This window comes from Hylobates moloch, unplaced genomic scaffold (genome assembly GCF_009828535.3).
Source record: "Hylobates moloch isolate HMO894 unplaced genomic scaffold, HMol_V3 SCAFFOLD_24, whole genome shotgun sequence".
NCBI classification, from domain to species: domain Eukaryota; kingdom Metazoa; phylum Chordata; class Mammalia; order Primates; family Hylobatidae; genus Hylobates; species Hylobates moloch.
In genome coordinates this window covers 19442810-19468354 of record NW_026652299.1, presented here as the reverse complement: position 1 = coordinate 19468354, position 25545 = coordinate 19442810, and the positions used below count along the sequence as shown (strand labels likewise).

Below are 25545 nucleotides of genomic sequence, written 5' to 3'. Positions count from 1 at the left end.
AGCTCAAGCCATTCTCCCACCTCAGTCTCCTGAGTAGCTGGGACTACTGGCATGTGCCACCATTCCTGGCTAGTTTTTTGTATTTTTGGTAGAGATGGGGTTTTGCTATATTGCCTAATTTTTGTGTTTTTAGTAGAGATGGGGTTTCACCGTGTTGGCCAGGCTGCTCTTGAACTCCTGAGCTCAAGTAATCTGCCCACCCTGGCCCCACAAAGTGCTGGGATTACAGGCATGAGCCACCATGCCTGGCTAAAACCAATTCTTTAGATTGTTTTTGCTACCATTTGCTTACTTGGGATAGCTTTCACATTTATTTTTCTTATGAAGAAATCCAGTGTCAATCAGACTATGTAACATCAAAGCAAAATTTCATTGAAGGCTATCCTCATCTTAATTATTCTAAAAGTATAATAAAGTGAATTATTTTGCTCTCTGTAGTAGCATAGTGTTGTTATGTATATTTTAATATGCATACTCCCAAGTAAAGTTTCAGAGACAACAAGCTGGAGAGCAGTGGCTCTCAGACAGCATCAGCATCGCCTGAAGGCCTTGTTGAATACGCATTATTGGCAGAGAGGGGAGAACACAGGCTCATGCCTGTAATTCCAGTGCTTTGGGAGACTGAGGCAGGAGGATCACTTGAGCCCAAGAGTTCAAGATCAGGCTGGGCAATACAGCAAGACCCCTGTCTCTATAAAAACAAAAACAAAAAAAAAACAGGCATGGTAGTGCATGCCTGTAGTCTGAGCTGCTTGGGAGTCTGAGGCAGGAGGATCACTTGAACCCAGGAGTTCGAGGCTGCAGTGAGTTATTGGGCCACTGCAGTCCAGCCTGGGCAACAAAGTGAGACCCTGTCTATTAAAAAAACAAAAACAAAAACTTGATTGCTGGGCGCCACCCTAGAGTTTCTGACTCAGTAGGCCTGGCGGTGGGGGTGGTGGGCCTGGGAATTTGCCTTTCTAACAAGCATCCAGGTAATGCCACAGCTGCTGGTCCTAGGACCACACTTTGCAAATTATTACACTGAAAAGAGCACTAACTTTGACATTGGATTCCTTCTGTTCCTCATTAGTGAATTTATTTGGGGGAGATTATTCAATCTGGTAGATCCGTATTTACTTAGCTGTGAAGAGGAGGTTACTGCAACCTGCCTGAGACTGTGAGAATGAGAAACTCTAATTGAAATACCAGGCCCAGTGTGCCTGGATGCTTGAAAAATGCTGACTCCCATGGTCCGTCCTCCCCTCACTCTTCTTAGCTATAAAGTGAGGAGCGAAATTCAGTATCTTTTAAGATTCCTCTCAGGCGTAAAATGCTGTGATTCTAGAAGTTTAATTTTGTGGTTCCAGAGACAATGCCAAACACCCATGTGTACTTAGTGCTTTATAAAGAGTGGTAATAACAGTGATACCACATAGGCCGTAGTTTTGTTTTTGCTTTTGTTAGGGTATTTAGCATTTTGACTTCTTAAAAGTTTTCAGTCAGATTTATAAAGCAGCATTGAAGAAGTTGTATTATATTTGAGTATAGTTTGAATCCATGGCAGTTTTTTGGAGGCCGGGTATATCAGATGAATAGGCTCATTTCCCTCAGTTGCTGGCCTTATTAGTCCCTACTGTGTTGCCCCCTGGTTACCTAATGCATGTTCAGAATGTATAGTTTTCATCACCTGCTTGATCTTGATTTTCAGACAGCATCAACTCAGTTGCAAAACAAATCCAAGCTAACATTGTGAGCATATGATTAATTTACTATAGCATGTAATTATGCAGTATTTTATTTTTTATTTTTATTTTTTTGAGACGGAGTCTTGCTCCATTGCCCAGGCTGAAGTGCAGTGGCACGATCTCGGCTCACTCTAACCTCTGCCTCCTGGGTTCAAGTGATTCTCCTGCCTCAGACTCCCAAATAGCTGGAATTACAGGCATGTACCACCACTCCCAGCTAATTGTTTGTATTTATAGTAGAGACGAGGTTTTACCATGTTGGCCAGGTTGGTCTTGAACTCTTGACCTCAAGTGATCTACCCGCCTCGGCCTCCCAAAGTGCTGGGATTACAGGTGTGAGCCACTGCGCCCAGCTATCCAGTATTTTATTTAAAAGTTGTCACTAGGGTGTTCACTATTGTGAATTTATAATCTTAAAAGTTGGGGATGCTAAAAGTACCAGACTAAAATACCACTAGGTTTTCTCATCTTTTAATTCCATTTTGTTAGAAAAAAATAATCACAACCAGGGTTCTTTTACCTTTCCCCAGCCGTCTAGACTGCTTTATTGCAATGTCGGAAAGATTGCATACAATAAAAAGTGTAGCTAGTTGATTGGGATTTGGAAAAATTGAATCCAGCATTTGCATTCATCCAGAATGATCTTAAACTGCTGACTGTGGGGTGCCCACAGGATAAGCACTGGTGGCATGGGTGAGAGGAATTTCCTTGGGTACTGCAATTGCATTTGAAAGATCTATTTTCCAAAACCTGAGCAGAGAGAGGCTAGGAGGAATGCAGACAGGACATTGAAAATGCTAATTCCCTTTACTAGTAGAACATGAAATATCTGATAATGGTTTAAAAAAAATAAGTGTCAGGATACATTGTAGTATAAAGGTTCAACTAGTATAATTTAAAATGAGTCTGTATATTCAGGCCAGGTGTGGTGGCTCACACCTGTAATCCCAGCACTTTGGGAGTCCGAGGCGGGTGGATCACCTGAGATCAGGAGTTCAAAACCAGTCTGGCCAACATGGAGAAACCCCTTCTTTACTAAAAATACAAAAAATTAGCCAGGCATGGTGGTGCACGCCTGTAGTCCCAGCTACTTGGGAGGCTGAGGCAAGAGAATTGCTTGAACCCAGGAGGCAGAGGTTTCACTGAGCTGAGATTGCACCACTGCACTCCAGCCTGGGTGACAGAGTGAGACCCCGTTTCAAAAAAAATAAAAAATAAAAAATAAAAAGTGAGTCTTCATATTCAAATTAGTATATGAGGTTAGGCAACAGTTCTTGTGTGGGACCCGGTATATTTGCCTTTCTTTGTAGTCGTCCTAGTAAATCCTCGTAAAGGGTTGTTTTATATACAATTTTGGTAGTATATCTAAATCCCCTTTGGCAAATAAATTAAAGCTGAAGTTATCTAGTGTCAGCATACTGTGATTTGTATATTTATATAAGACAAGATTGCATCATTCTGATCAAGTTGCAGCATTTTAATTTTATCTGATAGGTCTGTATTGAGTAATCAGTAGCTATGTGCAAATATTAAGTCAACTTAATTACCAGACCCAGAAGGCCAGAGGTAATCAAAGAGTACTTTAGGAAGATGAAATATTTATAATGAGTTATGGAAACAATGTTTTAGAAATGTTTTTCTTGGTGTAATTTAATGCAGATTTTTACCTCAATTTTGTTAAAAAAAACTTGATAATTTGATCCCTCCATCTATTTAATATTTAATATTTTCAGATTCTAGAGTATTTAAAATTTAAACACAATTATAAAATTAATTATAATTCCTACTTATGTTAGTAGCTGTGATTTAGGGCCAAAACTATCCTGGTTTTGTCTGCAACTTGAAACATTGTTTTAAACTATATAATTTGGGAACATTATTTTATAGACTGGATAACCAAATATAAAATTTGTGATTTTTCAGTGCTTTATTTGTGTAAAATCATTTGTATATTCTATTTATAGTATGCATTTTCTAGCTTATTAAAAGTACAGAAAAACTTCAAATCTATCCTTATACAAATATTTGATTTCTAGTTTCCTTTTATTAAAACATTTTCACTCATTCATTCTTTCACACCTTAGTCTCTAAGATGTGTCTCGGGTATTTGATAAAGTAGGTCTTCTTGTGGAGCACATTACTCAGCTTTGGAGACCAAACATTAAACACACTGAGTTGCATCTTATGCATGTTAAGGTCTAAAGCCAAAAGGTGAAATTTTTGAATAATCAAATTGTCCTTGGGAGGGTCCTGAATAAGAGACCTACATTCCATCTCATGATAAGTCCCTTCCATTGAACTTTTCCTCCAAAACTGGAATAGAAATTAGCAACAGCAGAAAGCCAATGCTATCCCTAGGATGGTGGGGTGGAGGGAGGAAGCCGTCATAAAGCTCAAGGCCAGGGTCACCCAGAGGAAGCACAACCCCCGCAGCAGAGCACGGGGGCCTTCAGGGTGCTGCAGCTGGAGGCAAAGAAGGAGGGAAAGAAATACTCTCGCTTTGCTTTGCTTTTTGCCATTGATTCTCAGTAGCAGGACCTGACTGGAAGCCAGCTGGCACAGGAGCTTGGGAGACGTATCCCTCTGGTATCGACTCCCCTGACTTAGAGCAGAGCAGCAGATCTCAGGTCAAGCAGGCTCAGAATTGGCACAGGCGCTAAGTAGCTGGCTTGCACTGGGGACCATATTGTATGGACAACACTTACTTTCAACAATAGAATCACAGCCTGCGAAGATGCTTTTAAAGAGGCATGAAAAATATTTTTCAGTGACAAAAGATAAGAATGAAAGCATTCAGGATAGTGTATTCATAAAAGCTTTGGGAAAGAGTAAAAATAATTTCTTAAATTTTTTTCTTGAAAGACTGAAAATAGAATCTTAAGGAGATAGTGTTCTTAAAGCCTTGATCTGACTACTTGACTACTTATAACTTCTTTCTTCATCTACTAATTATTTTGAAAAGTCACTTAGTCATTTGTCAATCCTAACCTTTAGAGATAAACATTTAAAATCAGTTCACTAATCACAGCATTTTTTTTTTTTTTTTTTTAGATGGAGCCTTGCTCAGTTGCCCAGGCTGGAGTGCAGTGGTGAGATCTCGGGTCACTGCAACCTCCGCCTCCTGAGCTCAAGCAATTCTCCTACCTCAGCCTCCAGAGTAGCTGGGACTACAGGTGCACGCCACCACACCCAGCTAATTTTTGTATTTTTAGTAGAGACAGGGTTTCACCATGTTGGCCAGGATGTCTTGATCTCTTGAACTCGTGATCCGCCCTCCTTGGCTTCCCAAAGTGCTGGGATTATGGGCGTGAGCCACCGCACCCGGCCCACAGCATCATTTTTCAAGGGTCTCTAGGGTGACCAGGTGTACGGCTTTGCCAAGGACAGTCCCAGTTTCTACCTGCTGTCCTGGGACAATCATGAATAGTGCCCATTTCAGTTTCTAAAGTGTCGCAATTTAGACATGAAATTACCTGACCACCCTTATATGCCCCATGTTTCTTAACATCTAGGCTGCTGACAAAATACTTTATACTAGACTGATATGGATCCACAAAGGAAGCAATATTGGCCAACAATTAATCTTGAGTCTTTGGATTAGGATGTTAGAGTCCTACCTTCAAAGCATTTTCCTCCTAGAGTGGACTTTGCACAAATGGTAGGGTGATTGTGGAGTCAGTGAAGAACCAGGCTAATCCAGCTTGTTTTATTGGCCCCAATTTTTCTTCTCAGGGCCATAAACCAGTTATTACCAGGAAACAGAAGCGAACAAGCAAGTATTTAGCTTTAAATTGGTATTGAGGAGAAACATGTAGAATCAAATCTCGCCACATAAACCCAAGTCATCCCCAAAGCTAAGGGGATCTAAAATATACACCCCCAAAGTTAAGGGGATCTAAAATAGGTGCTGTTTTCATAAAGATTATGGAAAAGCCTTCACAGGTAAGTTGCTGTAGCTTCACACAAAGAAAATAGCAGGTTATTATGCTTTTGTTAAAACAAGTGACTACTACATCATCTCTAAATCATTCCAGAATTAAGATGAGTCCTAAAAAAAGAAAAATTCCGTGACTCCGATAAGTGCATTTTAGATTTGCTTGAATGAGGGAGCAATTATTACTTGCTGCTAAAATGCTCTGGAAACTGGTGCATACTCCAAAAAAATGCAAATAGTTAGGCCTAAGGAGGGAATGATACATTACATGAACACTGGCAAAGAGCCTTACAAGGATATCCGCTGTGGAGAATGTGACCAGGGCTTTACAAACCATCAATTAATAAAGTTCTGTACATGTGATAGAAAGGAAAACACTCGCCTTGACCAACAGCATCAGTCTGGGCTGCACTATACTCGAGCTGAAAAAATCCGGAAGTTTAAGAGTGCACTGAAGCCCTTCAATAATCAACATGAGAGAATATTAATGAGACCTTTTTTTTCTGTCAGGTACATTTAATCTGGGAGACCTATTAACCCTGTGTTCCTGAATAGTGTTTGCGAATCAACCACTCACTCTTCAGTGTACGTGTGTGTCCCATAACCTGAATTTTTAAGTCGGGTAATTTTTGTTTTAACATTCATTTTAGATGGATGATACAAGCATACCTACATGAAACTGTTTCTCAGTTAAAACCAGTACTAGCTCTTCCTGCTCTCCATCATGGCACAGGATCAAGGTGAAAAGGAGAACCCCATGCGGGAACTTCGCATCCGCAAGCTCTGTCTCAACATCTGTGTTGGGGAGAGTGGAGACAGACTGACCCGAGCAGCCAAGGTGTTGGAGCAGCTCACAGGGCAGACCCCTGTGTTTTCCAAAGCTAGATACACTGTCAGATCCTTTGGCATCCGGAGAAATGAAAAGATTGCTGTCCACTGCACAGTTTGAGGGGCCAAGGCAGAGGAAATCTTGGAGAAGGGTCTAAAGGTGCGGGAATATGAGTTAAGAAAAAACAACTTCTCAGATACTGGAAACTTTGGTTTTGGGATCCAGGAACACATCGATCTGGGTATCAAATATGACCCAAGCATTGGTATCTACGGCCTGGACTTCTATGTGGTGCTGGGTAGGCCAGGTTTCAGCATCGCAGACAAGAAGCGCAGGACAGGCTGCATTGGGGCCAAACACAGAATCAGCAAAGAGGAGGCCATGCGCTGGTTCCAGCAGAAGTATGATGGGATCATCCTTCCTGGCAAATAAATTCCCGTTTCTATCCAAAAGACCAATAAAAAGTTTTCAGTGAAAAAAAAACAAAACAAAACAAAACAAAAAAAACCAGTACTAGTAGCCCAGAAGATAATGGGTATTCCAAAACAAAACATCAAAACAAAAGCTAATTCTAGGATGGAAAACTTGGGAAACATGTTCACAGATTTCACCGTATCAGTGAAACAGGACTCTACTGCAGCATTGTGTGAAAGATTCAATATGTATATAAATAAAGGGGATTTTAAAGAGGATAAGAGGGTTTAAGAGAGGATGTGGCCTGATTTTCAGTTTTCTTCATGCTCATTTGATCACTGATTCCTCATACTCCCCCACCCCGTAAGTCCTTACTTTTATGCTAACCATCTATTCTCATACGCAGAGACAGTTCCATTCCATGGAATACAGTTTAGAAAATGCTGGCAAAAGGACTCACAAGGCCGGGCGCAGTGGCTCACGCCTGTAATCCCAGCACTTTGGGAGGCCAAGGGGGGTGGATCACGAGGTCAGGAGATCAAGACCATCCTGGCTAACATGATGAAACCTTGTCTCCATTAAAAATGCAAAAAATTAGTTGGGCGTGGTGGCGGGCGCCTGTAGTCCCAGCTACTTGGGAGGCTGAGGCAGAAGAATGGCATGAACCCAGGAGGCAGAGCTTGCAGTGAGCCGAGATCGTGCCACTGCACTCCAGCCTGGGTGACAGAGCGAGACTCGTCTCCAAAAAAAAAAAAAAAAGGACTCACAAAAGATCGGGAATCTTTATGTGTTTTTGTGTCATTTTGCATTTTTGGTAGAAGAAATGTTTCCCTTTCTGAGCTAATGAAGAGGGTGAACAGATAAAATGTTTTCCTAGGCACAGATGGCAGAATTGAAGTGCTCGGGCAAGCAACTTTGTGTCCCTAATATGTACGTAGTACTTTTACTTCAGCTTGTAGTAAAACATCACTCAGCAGAAGATTGATAAGCAGTTCAAAAATAATGTCTCCTATCCTTTTTAAATTAGATTCCCAAACCGGAAGAAGCTTTGCAATTACTGCCAAAATGTCTCAGAGGGCATTAGGTTAATTGAAGCTGGAGAGGAGTGAGAAAAGAGGCAGCTGCTAGTCACCGAGAGTAAGTACTCTCTATTGCTGTGAGGTTTGTAGGGGCAGCACTTTGCTGTTGGGGTTTGGTAAGGGGATTTGTTTTAAAATTGGAATTATATTTTGTTGGCTTTTAATCATAAGCAGGGAAATACATTTTTCCTATGCCTAAGAATATACATAAGCTAATTTGTTCCATAATTAGAAAAATCATTGCTTTTAACATATGGACTGTAACAATAGGGGTCGTAACTCATGAGTCGTGTGACACATTGTTTCCCTTTGGTGAAGTTTTACTTTAAGATCTGTTGAGTATATCCAGGGAGAGAAAGAGATGAAGGTCAAGACATGCTTATTTTTACAGAGGAGAGAGAGAGAGAGAGAGAGAGAGATTCATTAAACTTTGAGTTATACTTTATTTTTATTTATTTATTTTTTTGAGATGGGGTCTTGCTCTGTCACCCAGGCTGGAGTGCAGAGGCATGATCTTGGCTCATTGCAACCTCCACCACCAGGGCTCAAGTGATTCTCCCACCCCAGCCTCTTGGGTTGCTGGGACTACAGGTGCACACCAACAAGCCTGGCTAAGTTTTTTGATTTTTAGTAGAGTTGAGGTCTTGCTATGTTGCCCAGGCTGGTCTCGAATGCCTGGCCTCAAGCAATCTGCCTGCCTTGGCTTCCCAAAGTGCTAGGATTACAGATGTGAGCCACTGTGCCTGGCCCATATTTTATTCAGTAGGAATCTTTGCTATTTGCTATGATTTTTAATTCTTCTTGCATCTTAATTTTGCTTCCCCAATGAGTATGTTAAATGTTCTTTAAAATCTTCCTGTAAAAAAATCATAAATATATTAAACAGCAGTTCTCTAATTGAATGTGCTAATTTGATAAATATTTGAGTGGATACCTACTATTTGCAAAGCTTCAAGGAATACAGTGATGAATAAGATAGTCTTTTTTTTTTTTTTTTTTTTTTGAGACAGAGTCTTGCTCTGTCTCCCAGGCTGGAGTGCAGTGGTGTGATCTCGGCTCACTGCAACCTCTGCTTCCTGGGTTTCAAGTGATTCTCCTGCTTCAGCCTCCCAAGTAGCTTAGATTACAGAAGCACATTACCATGCTTGGCTAATTTTTGTATTTTTAGTAGATATAGTTTCACCATGTTGGCCAGGCTGGTCTCGAACTCCTGAGTTCAAGTGATCCCGCCCTTCTCGGCCTCCCAAAGTGCTGGGATTACAGGTGTGAGACACTGCGCTTGGTCAATAAGATAGTCTTTAATGTCAAGGAGTTTATGCTATTTTTCCTGGCAGAGGTGATAAGAAAATATGTAAAAACAATAAACATAGGTTACAGTAGTTGCCATCAAAGGAATGGGGAAAGGCTTTTTACCAAGCTTGTCTAGCTTGCGGACCGCAGGCTGCATGTGGGCCAACACAAATTCATAAACTCTCTTTAGACATTATGAGATTTTTTTTTTTTTTTTTTAGCTCACCAGCCATCATTAGTGTTAGTGTATCTTATGTGTGGCCCAGGAAGCCAAAAGATCGGACACCCCTGCACAGAGAAAGTAGAATTTGAGATGAACTTGAAGGTTGAAATTAAACTTTGAGAGATGTTGTTGGCAGGCAGGAGACAGGAAGCAAATAACTGCAGAGAGTTGGAGAAATTTGTTAGTCTTTGGGGAAAAGCAAGTAGTTCAGTCTGGCAGGAGTTGGAATAAGTGTTAGGGAATAATGGGAAATAGAAAAGCAAATTGTGAAATACTGTGTATCAGTCGGCTTAGGCAGTTAAACTGCAGTAACAAAGGACTCTCCAAATCACAGCAATACTACAAGCTTATTTCTCTCTTACATTACATTTCCCTTGTGGGTATTTGTAGCTCTGCTCCATGGCTTTGTTCTGGGGTCAGGCTGAAGAGGCAGCTTCAATCTGGGTTATCATCAATTCTGGCCAAGGGAAAGAAAATATGGCAGAACTGTTCCATGGTTTTCATAGTGTCCGCTTGACAGTGGCATATGTTACGGCTGTTCACGTTTCATTGGCCAAAGCAAGTCACTTGGCCATGCCTGCCATCCTTGGGAAAGGGGAAATATCCTCTTACAGGAAAGGACAAAAAATATATAAAACAATTTACCAAAAGCCTTGAAAGCCAGTCTGAGTCTTTTGCATTTAAATCATTAGATGGTTTGGAGCCATGGCAAGTTTCTGGACAAGATAATATGGCTTAGTAAAACAAACAAACAAAAACATCAGGGTGTTTTTTTGTGTTTTTTTGTTTTGTTTTTTTGGTTTTTTGAGATGGAGTCTCGCTCTGTCGCCCAGGCTGGAGTGCAGTGGCGCGATCTCAGCTCACCGCAAGCTCCACCTCCCAGGTTCACGCCATTCTCCTGCCTCAGCCTCCCGAGTAGCTGGGACTACAGGAGCCCACCACCATGCCCAGTTAATTTTTTGTATTTTAGTAGAGACGGGGTTTCACCGTGTTAGCCAGGGTGATCTCGATCCCCTGACCTCGTGATCCACCCGCCTCGGCCACCCAAAGTGCTGAGATTACAGGCTTGAGCCACTGCGCCCAGCCTGGGGTGGTTTTTATATCGTGTGTGTGTTTGTGTGTATGTGTGTGCATGTACATAAAAATTATTTAGGGTATTTATTATAAATGCAGGTTCCAGGAGTCCAGAAGGTCTGATTCAGGGAGCTTAGGAATCTGCCCGGTAGCAAGCAGCCAGGTGGAGAGGATGTAGATTGTCCACAGACCTCATTTTATAAAACCCTGGATCAAGGAATAAATGGAGAGTGCTCAGGCAAATGCAGGTAAGATGGGGCAGTGAGTGAGGGAACGGCAGGTAAGTCATGAGTGCAGAGGCCCAGATGCAATGTGGGCACATGGTAAATGGCCAGTACGGAGGCAGATAGATAAAGAGAGAACAGATGGAACTAGAATTACTCAACGTGGGAGGCTATGGTGCAAACAGCCAGGAAACAGGGTAGTGGAAGGGGCAAATCTTGGGAGCTGAGATTAGGAATATCAGGGGATCTTGATCTTCCCTGAGAAGGAGGAGGCAAGCCTAGCTGATACAAGAAAAAGCTGAGAACTTGAGAGCAGAGTCAATAAACAGGAAGTCGCAGGAAACTCAATGCTTGTAAGCGGCTATGGAAAACTGTTGACTAAAAGCGACCACATAAATTTGATTTTGCATTCGGCCAGAAGAGGGCACTACAGTAGCACATATGCTGATGTCTGGGCTCGGCCGCCCAAACTTGAGTAATGCCAGCTCCTGTCCAATAGGATTATTAACCCGACCCACAGTGCAGTATTTTGGGCGATTCATTTATTACTTTTATAGCCGTGAACCTTTTTAGAAGGAACTTTAAGGTTTGTATTTAATTATTAAGGAATCTAGGGTTTTCTTTTTTTTTGAACTGCCAATTCCTATAGTCAAAAAGAAATTAATTCCACGGAGTTTAAGGGAATTATTACCCATTTATTGGCGTCACTTGAGGCATGGAGAGGAGATTAGGACAGAGAGGAGAAAAGACCTAGAAGACAGAAAAGTACATTTGAGGCATGACTTCTGGGAGTGTAACTGCTGAGCCCAAAGGGTTGGAATCTAACTTTTTTTTTTTTTTTTTTTTTTTTTGAGATAGTAAGGGTTGCTCTGTCGCCCAGGCTGGAGTGCAGTGGCTTGATCTCGGCTCACTGCAACCTCCGCCTCCCAGGTTCAAACGATTCTTCTGCCTCAGCCTCCTGAGTAGCTGAGATTACAGGCATGTGCCACCATGCCCAACTAATTTTTGTATTTTTGGTAGAGACGGGGTTTCACCATTTGGCCAGGCTGGTCTCGAACTGCTGACCTCAGGTGATCCACCTGCCTCAGCCTCCCAAAGTTCTGGGATTACAGGCATGAGCCACTGTGCTTGGCCTATTTTTATGACCAAATAATATTCCATTGTGTGGACAAACTACATTTTGCTGATCTGTTCACTAGTTGTTGGGTGTTCGGGTTGTTTCCACCTTTTGGCTATTACGAATGTGCTGCTGCGAATGTTCATGTTCAGGTTTTTGTGTGGACGCGTTTTTATTTCTCCTGGATATATACCCGAGAGTAGAATTGCTGGATCGAATGGGAACTCAGTATTTAATGTTTTGAGGAACTGCCCAGCTGTTCTACAGTGGCTGTACCATTTTTCCTTTCCACCAGCAACATATGAGTGTTTCAGTTTTTCCACATTCTCAAGAACATTTGTTATCCTCTGTTTTTTCGGGGCTTTCTTGTTTTCCTACAGCCTTACTCGTAAGTCAAAGTGGTATATCACTGTGATTTTTTGGTTTTGTTTTTATGGTCTATGCTTGATATAGTTACTCTTACGTGTCACCTTGACTGGGTGACGGGATACCCTGCTGGTTGGCTAAACCTTATTTCTGGTGTGTTTGTGAGGGTGTTCCCAGAAAAGATTAGCATTTGAATGGTTGGACTGAGTAAAGAAGATGGTCAACATGGGTGGGCATTATCAATCTACCAAGGGCCTGAATAAAACAAGAAGGCAGAGGAAGGTTGAATTAACTCTGCTTGACTACTGAGGTGGGACATCAATCTTCTCCAGCCCTCACCACTCCTGGTTCTCAGGCCTTAAGACCTGGACTAGAATCTACACCATTGATTCTGCACCTCTTGGACTTTTGGATACCACAGGCTTTCCTAGGGGTCCAGTTCACAGGTGGTTCGCAGCGGGACTTAGCCTCCAGAATCATGTGATCCAATCAGTATCTTTTTAATTTAATTTAATTTTACTTTAAGTTCTGGGATATATGTGCAGAAAGTGCAGGTTTGTTACATAGGTATGCATGTGCCATGGTGGTTTGCTGCACCTATCAACCTGTCATCTAGGTTTTAAGCCCCACATGCATTAGGTATTTGTCCTAATGCTCTCTCTCCCCTTTCTCCCCACCCCTCAATAGGCCCCGGTGTGTGATGTTCCCCTCCCTGTGTCCATGTATTCTTATTGTTCAACTCCCACTCATGAGTGAGACATGTGGTGTTTAGTTTTTTGTTCCTGTGTTAGTTTGCTGAAAATGATGGTTTCCAGCTTTATGCATGACCCTGCAAAGGATATGAACTCATTCTTTTTCATGGCTGCATAGTATTCCATGATGTATATGTCTCACATTTTCTTTATCCGGTCTGTCATTGATGGGCATTTGGGTTGGTTCCAAGACTTTACTATTGTAAATAGTGCTGCAGTAAACACACGTGTGCATGTGTCTTTATAGTAGAATGATTTATAATCCTTTGGGTATATACGCAGTAATGGGATGGCTGGGTCAAATGGTATTTCTGGTTCTAGATGAGCCAATCAATATCTTGTAAACAAGCAAACAAACAAATTCTACTTGTTCTGTTTCTCTGGAGAACCTTGACTACTACAATGCTTTAATTATTTCTTTCTTACTGTGGTAAAATATGCAGCACATAAAAGTTATAATTTTAGCCTGTTGTTGTTGCTGTTGTGAGACAAAGTCTCACTCTTGCCCAGGCTGGAGTGCAGTGGTGCAGTCACAGCTCACTGCAGCCTCAACCTCCCAGGCTCAAGCAATCCTCCCACTTCAGCCTTCTGAATAGGTGGGACTACTGGCATGCACCACTACACCCAGCTATTTTTTTATTTTTTGTAGAGCTGGGTTCTCCCTATGTTGCCCCGGCTGGTCTTGAACTCCTGGGCTCAAGGGATCCTTTCACTTTGGCCTCCGAAAGAGCTGGGATTACAGGTGTGAACCACTGCACCTGGCCTATTTGAGGCATTTTTAATTGTACAGCTCTGCAGCCTTCATGACATTCGCATTGTTCGCATCATGGTGGTTTTGGTTTGCATTTCCCTGATGATTCATGATGTTGGGCATCTTTTTCCTGGGCTTGCTGGCAGGAAGCATTTGTATATCCTCCTTGGAGAACTGTCTGTTCGAGATCTTTGCTCATGTTTGATTTGGGTTGTGTTTTTATTGTTGAGTTGTGACTATTCTTTATATATTCTGGATACTTGTCTCAATTGTAACGGCAGGATTTTAGTTTATGGAGGTGACTGAATGATGACGTGGAGAGGCCAATGCTACTGAAAGAAGAGTTTTATTATAGTTCCTGGGTGGAGGGGACATGCCACAACACACAGGGCCACAGCGAAAGCATTAGGATGGTCAAGAGGCAAAAGATGAGTGAGAAGGCATGGGCCAGAGCCCTTACTGGAGTTTCTGCAGGAAAGGCGAGGCAGGGCTGGGCCATCGGTTTAGGACTGGCTACTTTGAATACCATGGGTGAGCCTGGGCTATAGGGGTGGTCTCTAGTTGCCTGGAACCTGGCCTTGGGATGATTTAGGATAAGGGAAGTATTGGTTTGGTGTGTGAGAGTTATATAGAAGGCAGGTGGAGGCGCAGACTCGGATCAGCCTGTCTGCACATGAAAGGAGAATTCCAGGCAAGTTGATGTATATTTGGACAATTGTTTGATAATGCATTTCCGTGTTTTTGGAAACAGTGAATCAAATGTGGATGGGAATGAGTCTTCCTCACTTGCCTCCCACACCTAGCCTTGCCTCACTGTGGGAATGCCCCATCCTTGGAGGGGAATGCCCTTTCTTGAAGGAGAGAGGTAAACACTTGTCTGCCGGCCTTGCAGTTACTAGATGCCAAATAGACATAAAGAATTTAAGGCCAAGCGCGGTGGCTCATGCCTGTAATCCCAGCACTTTGGGAGGCCAAGGCGGGCAGATCACTTGAGGTCTGATCACTTGAGGTCAGGAGTTTGAGACCAGCCTGGTCAAAATGTTGAAACCCCATCTTTACTAAACATACAGAAATTAGCCAGGTGTGGTGGCGTGTGCCTGTAATCCCAGCTAATTGGGAGGCTGAGGCAGGAGAATTGCTTGAACATGGGAGGCAGAGGTTTCAGTGAGTTGAGATCACGCCACTGCACTCCAACCTGGGCAACAGAGCGAGACTCCATCTCAAAAATATATATATATATAGGAAATCACAGGACAATAGTAGACAGACCCTGAACAGATATGTGTAGTTGGCAAACATATTCTCTCATTCTGTGGGTTGTCATTTCACTTTTTTGATAGAGTTCTTCAATGCACAAAAGTTTAAAATTTTGTTGAAATTCATTTCATCTATGTTTTTCTCTTGTTGCTTGAGCTTCTGACACACACTGTGAGGGAGTCGGCATTCTCAGAACAAAGAGCCCATTGCCAAATCTAAGATCATCAGGATTTATCCCTGTGTATTCTCTTACATTTAGGCCTTTGTTTCATTTTGAGTTAATTTTTATATGGTGTGAGGTAAGGCCATATCTTATAAAAATTTTTATGTTATAAAGTGATAAGCCAAAGCCTACAGAGGACAATTTGGTGATATTTATTGCAAATGTATATCCCTCCCAATTCTATTTCTAGGAATTTATTCTGTAGATACAACGCAAAAGATGTATGTGTAAGGTAATTCACTGCAGCATTCTTTTTTTTTTAATAATAGTAAAGCATTGTAAACAGTCCACATGTCCCTCAATAGAGGCTTTGAAATAAATTATGCAAAGATAAAATACTATAGGGCTACAAAAAATGAATTTCTATATGTGCTGCTTTGGAAAGCTCTCCAAAAAATATGGTTCAATGAAAAGAAAAACAAGGTTTATAACAGAATACGTTTTTGGTGTCTGAAACATTTGGGACAATAAGATGCACATTTATTTTTGAAGATTTTAGATTTTTTTTTTTTTTTTTTTTTGAGACAGAGCCTGCGCTCTGTCACTCAAGCTGGAGTGCAGTGGTGCGGTCTTGGCTCACTGAAACCTCTGCCTCCTGGGTTCAAGTGATTCTCCTGCTTCAGCCTCCTGAGTAGCTAGGATTGCAGGCGCATGCCACCACATCCGGCTGATTTTTGTATTTTTAGTACAGAGGGGGTTTCCCTATGTTGGTCAGGCTGGTTTCAAACTCCTGGCCTCAAATGATCCACCCTCCTCAGCCTCCCAAAGTGCCGGGGTTACAGGCATGAGCCACCATGCCTGGCCTAAGTTTTTAAAAAAATTTTAATTAAAAAATAATTGCATGTATTTATGGGATACGATGTGATGTTTTGATACACATATACACTGGGGAATGATACAACCAGGCTAATTAGCATATCCATCACCTCCAGTAGTTACCATTTGTTTGTGGTGAGAACATTTAAAATCCTCTCCTTCAGGTCTTTTGAAATACACAATACATTAGTATTAACTATAGTCACCACGCGGTGCAATAGAGCACCAGAACTTAATCCTTCTAACTGATGATAACTTTGTACCCATTGACCAATCTCTCCCCGTTCCCTGCCCGCCCCTCCCTCCAGCCTCTGGTAACCATCATTCTACTCTCCACTTCTGTGAGTGTGTGTTTTTAGAGTCCACGTGTAAGTGAGGTCATGCAGAATTTTCACTCTGTATATGCACGTGTCTTATGTACAAATAAAGAAGCTCTGCAAATTTTAAGATACCAAGGATGGGGCATTCCCACAGCGAGGCAGGCACTGGGTGCAGGAGGTCAGTGAAGGAGTGTTGTTCCAGTCCAGATTTGATTCACTATTTCTGAAAACATAGAAATGCATTACCAAACAATTGGACAAATATACATTAAAATTTAAAAAGAACCTTCTGCAGAAAAGAAAGGAGCAATGGGGATAAAACAGCCACATTGTCATGGGTGTTGCACGTATAACATTTTGTTCCAGTTGAAGCTCCGTGTTTTCTTAGCCGGTTTTCTCACGACTACTGATGTACTAAGTACAATCACACCAGAGCTGGCCGAGGTTAGACTGCGGGCTGTGGCCATGGATGTCGAATAACAGCCCTGACCTTGTCCACACAGTAAAGGGCAGACCTCACATGGGATGGTTTACCATCAAGGGGTCCTGACAGAAAGGCTGTTCTAGAACCCCTCTCACTTAAAGAGCACAAATCTGAATGAATACATAGTTTTATTGTTTTACCAGTAAGGTTCTTGACACTGATGACTTACCTTCCTATCCCCAGGGAACAGACGGTAAGTGTCCTTGAGAAGAATATCCCTTCACAGCAAATTCACATCTGTCCTTCAGCCTAGAGAGATCAGACAGAGATGAAGACCTCACCACTAAAGACCCACTCTCCTAGTTGTTTTGGAGAGGTCGCTCTTGTCTTTCATAAAGTTCTGAAGTTGTCTCTTGGCATAGTTCCCTCCCCTCAAATCCTTATAAAAACAGGTGCGGCTAAAGCCTGTCTTTGCTGAAAGAACACTCTCTTCCTTAATAGAAAATTCTCTATTGAAAATGTATTTTCCCTGGCTGGGCACAGTGGCTCACGCCTGTAATCCCAGCACTTTGACAGGCTAAGGCATGTGGATCACACGGTCAGGAGATCAAGACCAGCCTGGCCAACAAGGTGAAATCCTGTCTCTATTAAAAATACACAAATTAGCTGGGTGTGGTGGTGCCTGCCTGTAATCCCAGCTACTCGGGAGGCTGAGGCAGGAGAATAGCTTGAACCAGGGAGTTGGAGTTTGCGGTGAGCCGAGATCCTGCCACTGCACTCCAGCCTGGCGACAAAGTGAGACTCCATCTCGAAAAAAAAAAAAAAGAAAAGAAAGAAAGTATTTTCCCTTTCTGGCTTCTGTGGTTAGTGGTGCAACAGTAGCAAAACTGGTCCCAGACATGTGAGCGGGAGGCAGGAAATCTGCAAACCGACAATGGTCACCATGTGTACTTTTCACCCTTTTTGTGTGTGCTAGACCAGAGGCCCATGCTGGCATGCCGTTCTGACACGCACTGTGAGGGAGTTGACATTCTCAGAACAAATGCCTCATGTGTGGAAGATGGAGGAGTGCCATATGAAGGAGGCAGGCCAAATTCCTTCTGTTTTTATCCTCCTTCCAGTAGGAGCCCCAGATATCAACTCCAGAAGTGTGGAACTGTGCTGTACCAGAGTGCTTAGAGAAGTGGTTGGGGAACTGTGGGAGGGGGAGAAGATAATATTGGTATAATAAAATCAAATGCGGGGCTGGGCATAGTAGCTCACGCCTGTAATCCCAGCATTTTGGGAGGCTAAGGTGGGTGAATCACTTGAGGTCAGGGGTTCAAGACCAGCCTGACCAACATGGTGAAACCCTGTCTCTACAAAAAAAATACAAAAATTAGCCAGGTGTGGTGGTGCCTACCTTTAGTCCCAGCTACTCTGGAGGCTAAGGTAGGAGAATGGCTTGAATTCAGGAGGCAGAGGTTTCAGTGAGCTGAGATCGTGCCACTGCACTCCAGCCTAGGTGACAGAGTGAAACCCTGTCCAACAAACACACACACACACACACACACACACACAAAGAAAAATGAAAAAATCAAACTTGAAAGAGAACTCCATTAAAAAGAAAAAACTGATTTTATAACTATAATAAAAATAAACTATAAATATAATAAAATGCTGTGGAGTCTTTTTCTAACTCTGAAGAAAAAAAATTGTCATCTAAAAGACAAATTCTGGATCCAAACACCAGAAAAGTTATCAAGAAATGAATGGCTTCTTTAGAAGACAAAGAATGTTGTAACTAGAAGTGAAAGGAAAGTCATCTACAGCTATGCTTGGAGATGTTGGTCTTTTCATAGCATGGTCTTTTTGTGGCATGCAGCAGTGAGGGCAGAGAAACCATTAGGGAACTTTGAAGTCTTGATTTGCTTCTGCTAGGGATTCCTTTTCTTCTCTGGTAGTGGAGGAGCTATGAGGGAATGGAGCTTCTGAGAGCCAGGTGGTTGGAGAAGCTCCATTTTGAAAAATGGGAATGAGCATTGGTGAATGCAAGGCATACAACCCTACTTTGTGGCTCCTGTCTTGTGGCTGGCACAAGACACCACATCCATCCTTTCCACTTCAACTCAAAGTAAAATCAGATTGTTTGCTTTATTGTTTGAAAAACGCTCAGTTGTTATTCCTGTTGGACCAGTTTTACCAACTGCATTCCATCCTCTGGGTTTGAGAACCTGGAGGCCATTTGACCACATTTCTTCACCCCATGTCTCCAGAAGTCACCAAAATGTAGCTAAATCTTTCTTGGTGGAGTTAGGCTTTTTTTCTTTTATTTTTGCAGAAGTCTTAAAAGAAAGATGAAAGGAACTCTACTTCTATCTTCCATTCATTGCTGGGGTCCTCTTATCTTTGATAAGAAACCACATCACCTTTTGATTAAAATCTCCAGAGACATGAACTCACCTCCACTAAAGAGAAGTCCAGTCATAGGTGGATAGCTCTCTGGTTTCCCACATTTCCTTGCGTTTCACTATTTTGCTTCCCTAAGAGCTTGGTGTTGCCCTATTGAGCAAGGCTGACTCTTCTTTCTTTTGATGGCCCTTCAAATATGGGAAGTTAGTTCTCGTGTCTATCCTGTGAGCTATTTCCAAAGTGAGTCACACCTTTCCCCAGGATTGTGGCCCCATCTGCCATTTGGATCTTCAAACTGCCGAAGCCTCCTGCAATCAGGCTTGCACGTTGACCCTAGGTTTATCTAAAAACAGCTTTTCCTTTGCGATCCCTTGTTGAAACATCAACAAAGTGTTCCTGTTACACAAAAACACATTTCCTGCTAAGACTTTTTTTTTTTCCCCTCCAACAGCCCTATGATTGGTTTATAACCTGGGTCTCTATTTCCCAATAAAGCCATCTCCTGCTCTGGTTAGGCAACCTTCACAGTGGTCCCTCCACTTACTTTGCTCATCTCTCAGCTTCTCACCATATGCATTCCTGGGCTTCCTCATCTGGCAAGCTTTACATTGCTTTCTCCAGAATCATATATTTTTTTGTAAGCTTAAATATCACCTTCTCTATAACGCCTATCCTGAGCAACATTAGTCTCAATTATGTGACATGTATTTTGAATGTGTCCTCATAAGTGAATGTCTTCAGTCAGGTTCCCGAGGAAACAAACTGTGAAATGGAGATTTGCATGCAGGATGTTTATGGGGTGTAGTCTCAAATACAAACCAGAGAGGAAGTAAAGGAAGAAGGATTGGATACAGGGTACATTTGAACTGCGATGTGGTTGCAACAGAAACTTCAGCAAAGTCATGGGGCACCCTGGAGCTGGGATTGCCTGTTGAGGCCGGCAGGCCAGACTTTCTATTGCTGTATGGGCCTGTCATTGGATGTGGGCTGCCTCCTGTGAGAGGCAAAATCTTGAGCCAGCAGCTTTCTTTTGCAGAGAACAATTTCTGGGGAGGAACTGGCTGTGAGTTCTCAGCAAGCAACACTCCCAACAGCTGGGAAGATGAAGATGAGTCTCTCAGCTCTGAGGATTGTCTGGGTGGCAATCCTTAACATGAACAACATGCAGTTGAGAACAACCTAGCTTGTGCTTGTCTAGATGTACAAGAGCTTCAGGTGATTCTTTTGTACCTCTTGGTAAGAACGACTGTTCTAGCCCTTCGATGACTCTATGGACCCATAGATGTTTGTGGGTGTTCTTTACTTTCTAACAGAGGACAGCATATTGAGAGGAGACAGGTAGATATAGGTCAAAATAGTTGAAGGTGGTTAAAAATTGAAATGCCATGAATATTGTATGCAGTTTGGATATATATTTTTTTGCCCTACAAATTAGGAACTTTCTACAATTTGATTGTGAGAAAAATATTTAAATGTAACCCTATAGATTCCAGATTTTAAAAATTGATGAGTTTAATTTTATTATTACATGTGGTATATTCAACAGTATATTACATACAGAAAAAATACACAGATCCTAAGTGTACAGCTTGATACATTTTCACTTAGTGAATAAACCCATATATCCAGCATGCAGATCAAGAATGAGAACTTTACCTTATCCGAGAAGTATTCATGTACCCTTTGCAGTTTCTCTAGTTGCAGTGAAGAGTAACCTCTCTCCTGACTTCCTGCACCGTAGGTTAGTTTGCTTGCTCTTGATATTCATGTAAATGGAATTATACAGTGTGTCACTTTCACGAACTTGTGCTCAACATTATGCATGTGAGTCATTCATGTTGTGATGCACAGTTGTAATCCATTCATTCTCCACAATATATTTATCTATTCTACTATAGATGGACATTTGGTTGTTTCGAATTTGGGGATATTATGATTAGTGAGACTACGGACCTTCTTTTATCTATCTTTTAGTGAACCTGTATATACACTTCTGTTGTTTATATATCTAGGAATACAATTGCTGAACTATACATATAGAAGTGTTCTTTTACTTACAATGGAATTATGTCCTAATAAACCCATCATAAGTTGAAAATACTATTAAATTGAAAATACATTTGATACACTTAATCTACAGAACACCATAGCCTAGCCTAACCTACCTTAAATGTGCTCAGAAAACCTTACATTAGCATACAGCAGGGCAAAATCATCTGGCAATGTAGCACACCACGCAGTATCAGTTGGTTATCCTCATGATTATATGACTGACTGGGAGCTGTTGCTCCCTGCACTGCCTAGCATCATGAGAGAGCACTGTCCTGCATATCGCTAGCCCAGGAAAATATCAAAATTCAAAGTATGCCTCCAACTGGGTGGAGATGACACCTATAATCCCACCTATAATCGGAGGCTGAGGTGGGCAGATCACCTGAGGTCAGGAGTTCAAGACCAGCCTGGCCAACATGGAGAAACCCTATCTCTAAAAACCCCATCTAAAAATTAGCCGGGCATAGTGGCAGGCATCTGTAATCCCAGCTACTAGGGTGGCTGAGGCGGGAGAATCACTTGAACCCGGGAAATGAAGTTTGCAGTGAGGTGAGATCATGCCACTGGACTCCAGTCTGGGTGACAGAGCGAGACTCTGTCTCAAATCAAAACAAAACGAAAGTATGCCTTCTACTGAATGTGTATAACTTTTGCACCATGTATGTTTAAAAATCATAAGCTGAGTCATCACAAGTCAAGGACTATCTGCACATAAGTTTAGCTTTTCTAGATACTGTCAAACAGCTTTCCAAAGTGGTGGTACCAGTTTACCTGCCCATCAGAAGAGTATGAGAGTTCTAACTTCTTCACAGTCTTGCCAACATGTGCTTTTATCTGTTTCTTTCATTTTGGCTATTTTGGTGTATATGTAGTAGTATTACATTGTGGTTTTAATTTGAATTTCCCTGATGACTAATGAAGCTGAACATTCTTTTAATGTGTATTGAGCATTTCCTTCAAAAATCAGTTTTTTATTTTATTTTATTTTTTTTTTTTTGAGACAGGGTCTTGCCCTGTTACCCAGGCTGGAGTGCAGTGGTGTGATCATGGCTCACTGCAGCCTCAACCTCCTGGGCTCAAGTGATCCTCTCACCTCAGCCTCCTGAGTAGCTGGGACTACAGGCATACACCACCACACCTGGCTAATTTTTGTATTTTTTGTAGAGACAGGGTTTTGCCATGTTGACCAGACTGGTCTTGAACTCCTGGGCTCAAGTGATCCCCCCACCTCAGTCTTCCAAAATGCTGGGATTATAGGTGTGAGCCAACAATGCCTGTGATGCTTAAGTCTTTTGCCCATTTTTCTGTTGGGTTGTCTGAGCTGAGCAAAGGCTTTTTTATGATATGATGTCATGGATTTGTATCTATTAACATATAAAGATGCTCATGATCCTGGAAGAGAAAGTAAAAATTATAATGGCTATAACACAGCTTGCTTAATATAATCATATTGTCTTAGTCCGTTTTCTGTTACTATAACAAAATACCACAGACTGGGTAATTTATAAAGAAAAGTAGGTTATTCATCTCATGGTTCTGGAGGCTGGGAAATCCAAGAGCATGGTGTTGGCATCCGGTGAGGCTTCCTTGCTGAGTCATAACATAGCAGAGGGCATCATATGACAGGGAAAAAGTGTGCATAGCAGCTCAAGTCTCTCTTCTTCTAATAAAACCACCAGTCCCATCATGGGGGCCCCACCTGATAACCTTATCTAATCCTAATTACCTCCTAAGGGTTCTGCCTCCAGTCAACGTATAAATTTGGGAATTCAGTTTCCAATACATGAAATTTGGGGGACACGTTCGAATCTTACACATGTTTTTATTTATAATTATATAAACTTGAAGGATAATACACTAAAATATGATCTGTAACTCTCTCTGGTTGGGAAGATTATGAACAGTTTTAACTACTTTCTAGCTACACTTATTTGTTTTTTCTTCATTTGTTTTAATAACAAGCATGGATTACTTTTATAATCTGGAAAAACAATAAAACTGGTTTTATTTGGAAACAAACAATCAAAACTCAGAATGAAACAAAACCTTCTCAGCAGGTGCAGGTTTGGCTTAGCCATCAGCCCTGTCCCATCTGGAGCTCCAAGAGACACTGAGGAATAGTGTCCTCTCTGGGCATGTTTTGAAAGTTTGAGTTAGGAGAAGAGAGTGTAAAAATGAAGAATTGCTTTTATTGCCCTATAGCCGTGTGCTCCCTCCCAGCCCACTGAGCCTGGAAGATGATCAGGGCCATAAAAACTGGCTAATTACTTAAATTGCCTCTTGTTTGTGGGAGTGAACTTTCTCAGCGCCGTCAACTGGGCTTATTTGCTCTGACGACTGGAGTCCTGCTGTTAGCTAGGATGAGGAAAGCACATTATTACAGTGTGTAAGTATAATGCTTTTGTTTACATTTCACAAGGCAAACAGAGTGACTTCCAATCTTATGTAACCTGGATTTCTACCAGAACCAGGGCTAGGAAACACATGATACTTCCCTCTGTTTCCTATTTTGTTCTGTTTGGTCCTACTAACCCATAAATCAAAAACAAATATGAAACCACCCTACCCTTAATATACAGCTTCTAAAAATTTTTGAAACAATTTTAAATTTCTAGAAAAGTTGCTAGTGCAAAGAACATTTACCCCCTGGACCGCCTGAGAGGAAGTTGTCCACATGATTATCCATCACTTGAAATACTTTATTATTTTCCACAAAGAGGGTCATTTTCTTACATAACAAGAATACAACCACTAAAATTGGGAGATTGACACTGAAACATTAATACCATCCAAATTCAAATTTCTTTAGCTTTCCCATATAATGTCTCTTATAGCAAAAAATCCAGTTCGGATGTATGCATTGCATTAAATAACTGAGTTTGTGATGACTGTGTTGAAAACTAGCATCTCTTTAAAATCTGAGCAGTCCTTGGCCAGGCCTTCTTGTCTCTGTCCCAGGAAGACTTCTTCCCTCTCCTCTACCACCCCCAGGAAGGTGCTATGGATACTTGGTCTTGAGAGGCACAGACACAGGAAGAGTGCTGATGCTGCAAAAAAGAAGGGCAGGCTTGGCATGGGAAAACAGGGTGGAGACAGGAATGTGGGGCAGAGAATCCTCCCATGATGGGGATAGCACTGAGGAAATGTCAACTAAGCCACATATAAAATTCTCCATCTCTGCCTTTAATTTTTTCTCTGTCTGTCTTCTATGTCTTCTTTTTCCTATTCCTTCTACTTCCTTCTTCATACCTTTCTCATTTTCAAACTCTTCCATCATTTTCCTGTACTTCTCCTCCTCTGTTTTCTTAGAAATTTCTTTTTCTTTTTTTTTTGCATTCCAACAAATGTAAATTTTAATAAAAAATACTCAGTATGGCAAAATGCTCACATCAACAGAGACATACCTTATACAGCACTCAGTATCTAGTAGACTCTCAAAAAATGTTTGTCCAATTAAGCTTTTTTTGTTAACTACTGTCCTGAAGTATGATGTAGAAAAAACTTTTTGAGTTGCAAATTTTGGTATAATGTTTTTTCTCTCTTTGCTTCTGGCCCTGGACTTCTATTATTAATTATTACTAGAAATTCTCCTGAAATTAGATTTCAGGAAGAATTCTATGAGTAATACAGTAAATAACATGTCCATATCTGATTCAACTATACTGGGACACAAGGTAATAGCCCCGATATTTCTTGGAGTCCCTTCTTTTTTTTTTAATTTTATTTTTTATTTTTTTAAATTATTATTATTATACTTTAAGTTTTAGGGTACATGTGCACAATGTGCAGGTTTGTTACATATGTATCCATGTGCCATGTTGGTGTGCTGCACCCATTAACTCGTCATTTAGCATTAGGTATATCTCCTAATGCTGTCCCTCCCCCCACCCCCCATCGCACAACAGTCCTGGGAGTGTGATGTTCCCCTTCCTGTGTTCATGTGTTCTCATTGTTCAGTTCCCACCTGAGTGAGAACATGCGGTGTTTGGTTTTTTGTCCTTGCGATAGTTTACCGAGAATGATGGTTTCCAGTTTCATCCATGTCCCTACAAAGGACATGAACTCATCCTTTTTTATGGCTATATAGTATTCCATGGTGTATAGGTGCCACATTTTCTTAATCCAGTCTATCGTTGTTGGACATTTGGGTTGGTTCCAAGTCTTTGCTATTGTGAATAGTGCCGCAATAAACATACGTGTGCATGTGTCTTTATAGCAGCATGATTTATAGTCCTTTGGGTATATACCCAGTAATGGGATGGCTGGGTCAAATGGTATTTCT

The 25545-nt window shown here is 41.6% G+C and overlaps 1 protein-coding gene and 1 pseudogene across 8 annotated transcripts in view; both read left to right on the top strand.

Moving 5' to 3' along the window:
• The window catches only part of SLC35F5 (solute carrier family 35 member F5), a 125099-nt gene that overhangs the window by 53710 nt on the left and 45844 nt on the right, over nucleotides 1-25545 (top strand). For 5 of the 8 annotated variants that reach the window (XR_009211915.1, XR_009211914.1, XR_009211912.1 and 2 more), the window contains exon 16: nucleotides 7932-8041. The gene's annotated coding sequence lies outside the window, so the exon portion shown is untranslated. Of the gene's footprint in view, nucleotides 1-7931; nucleotides 8042-10669; nucleotides 10789-15450; nucleotides 15480-20247; nucleotides 20263-25545 lie in introns of those variants that run through there. The other 3 variants (XR_009211918.1, XR_009211920.1, XR_009211916.1) reach the window with 3 other exon arrangements.
• On the top strand, nucleotides 6358-6972 carry LOC116463004 (large ribosomal subunit protein uL5-like; annotated as a pseudogene).